This window comes from Oncorhynchus nerka, linkage group LG20, assembly GCF_034236695.1.
Source record: "Oncorhynchus nerka isolate Pitt River linkage group LG20, Oner_Uvic_2.0, whole genome shotgun sequence".
Taxonomy (NCBI): Eukaryota; Metazoa; Chordata; class Actinopteri; order Salmoniformes; family Salmonidae; genus Oncorhynchus; species Oncorhynchus nerka.
This window is the reverse complement of record NC_088415.1, coordinates 15,788,503-15,791,002: the sequence shown is the minus strand read 5'-3', so window position 1 is coordinate 15,791,002 and position 2,500 is coordinate 15,788,503. Positions and strand designations below refer to the sequence as shown.

Here is a 2,500-nt window from a genome sequence, read left to right as displayed (position 1 = left end):
CAGAGTACTGTAGTAGAGCTGGTTCACTGAGCCATGCTCACTTGATGAGAGACCTTCTCCGGTACCTGAAGACTTGTGTTGGCTCCCAGAACTATAGTCTAGAGTTTAGCTCAGTGGGCTAATTAAGGTGTTGAGGCACGCAGGCACACCTTTAGACACACCTGTCTTAACTGCATTACCTGTCAGGAGTTATGACTGTTCCCCTCTCAATCACAATGGCTTTGCTAGGCCATGGCTAGGCTACGGCTAAAGCTAGGCCATGGCTAGGCTACGGCTAAAGCTAGGCCATGGCTAGGCTACGGCTAAAGCTAGGCCATGGCTAGGTTACGGCTAAAGCTAGGCCATGGCTAGGCTACGGCTAAAGCTAGGCTAAGGCTAGGGATATGCTAGACTATGCTATGCTAAATACTAATAGCTTCAGCTACAGTCTGCGTCCACATGCTAAGGTCAATCAGTTAGAAGCATCTATCCCCAGTGAGTGCCTGTGACAGGCGGGGTAAACACAGCCAAGCTCTTTCGCCAACGTAGCCAGGCTAAACACACACACACACGCAACCACACACACGCACCCACACACACACCCACCCACACACACACCCACCCACACACACACCCACCCACACACACCCACCCAGCTAAATACCATGTGCTACTTCTTACAGAGCAGGCAGCCTGTCGAGGGGGAGAATACGGAACAACAACCAGAGAGAGGCCTTGTAATTCTAACTCTGATAAACACTTTATGGCTGTTTTCTATTTCCTTACAGAGGCACGGTGCCAAGTCCCTGGCAGCGCTATAGCTGTGGCTAAATCAGAACAACATGGACACAACATGCCCGTCAAACTGAAGTGAGGTAAAAACAGGTTAGGTCAAAACAGGTGGTGGATGCCAACTTGGATGGCCTGATAAGATAAATAAAGGTGTCTGTTAGCTACATGAATAATGATGCAATAATGAGACATAGAGCTGAGATATGGTTTGGTCATGGAAAAAAGGTGTGTTTGTGTTTATAATGGCTTTGAGAGTATCTCTCCATCTGACAGCCTTGAAAAGCATTGTGTCTCTGGGGTGTTTGACCAGACCCTCTTCATCATCAATCACACACACAAATGCATACAAACGCACATAAGCCCTATGGTGACTTCTGCGGAACGTCCACTATAGGTCAAAGGTCAGACATGAGGAAAATTGATTGGGATGACCTCTGTCAAAGCAGCCGGGAACGAGCTCACCTCTGGACTGAGTGCTACACAGCACCGCTAGCCATGGTCAGATACCCAGCTATGAGGGGAGGAGAATAGAAAAACAGAAGGGAGGGAGGAGGAGGAGGAAGCAGAGGACAGGAGAGGAGGAGGAGGAGGAAAAAGGGAGCAGAGGATGGGAGAGGAGGAGGAGGAAAAAGGGAGCAGAGGATGGGAGAGGAGGAGGAGGAGGAGGAAGCAGAGGATGGGAGAGGAGGAGGAGGAGGAATAAGGGAGCAGAGGATGGGAGAGGAGGAGGAGGAGGAATAAGGGAGCAGAGGATGTGAGAGGAGGAGGAGGAGGAATAAGGGAGCAGAGGATGGGAGAGGAGGAGGAGGAGGAATAAGGGAGCAGAGGATGGGAGAGGAGGAGGAGGAGGAATAAGGGAGCAGAGGATGGGAGAGGAGGAGGAGGAATAAGGGAGCAGAGGATGGGAGAGGAGGAGGAGGAATAAGGGAGCAGAGGATGGGAGAGGAGGAGGAGGAGGAATAATGGAGCAGAGGATGGGAGAGGAGGAGGAGGAGGAATAAGGGAGCAGAGGATGGGAGAGGAGGAGGAGGAGGAATAAGGGAGCAGAGGATGGGAGAGGAGGAGGAGGAGGAATAAGGGAGCAGAGGATGGGAGAGGAGGAGGAGGAGGAATAAGGGAGCAGAGGGGTAAAGAATAAGAAGTGGGGGAGTAGGAAACGTGGGGTGGAGGAGAGGAGAGGTAGAAGAGGAGAGACAAGGGAAGAAGGAGAGGAGAAGTGGGTGATGGGAGGAAGAGGTAGTGAGGAAAAATAAATAGTGTAATTAATCACGTTCAGATAAAAGATTGAGATAAAAGGCAGAGTGGGGCACTGTGTTTGGAGGAAAAACAGTTTCATCTCAGGGACCCTAATCTGACCTCTCACACACACATACACACCCTATGGTGACCTCTGCGGAACTTCCACTATAGGTCAAAGGTCAGACATGAGGAAAATTGATTGGGATGACCTCTGTCAATGCAGCCGGGAATGAGTGTGTTTGCGGTTTCTGATGAGAGTGTGTTGGACACGAGAGAGAGAAATAAAGAGAGAGAGACAGAGGGAGAGAGAGATAGATACAGAGAGAGAGAGAGAGGGAGGCAGAGGGGGAGGGAGAGAGAGAGAGAGAGGGTGGCAGAGGGGGAGGGAGAGAGAGAGAGAGGCAGAGGGGGAGCGAGAGAGAGAGAGAGAGAGAGAGAGAGATAGGGAGAGGGGGAGCGAGAGAGAGAGACAGAGGCAGAGGGGGAGCAA

General features: G+C 51.2%; 1 protein-coding gene across 1 annotated transcript in view; it reads right to left on the bottom strand.

Moving 5' to 3' along the window:
* LOC115123110 (ERC protein 2-like) overlaps positions 1–2,500 on the bottom strand; it is a 513,551-nt gene that overhangs the window by 125,601 nt on the left and 385,450 nt on the right. The gene's annotated exons all lie outside the window — the stretch shown is intronic.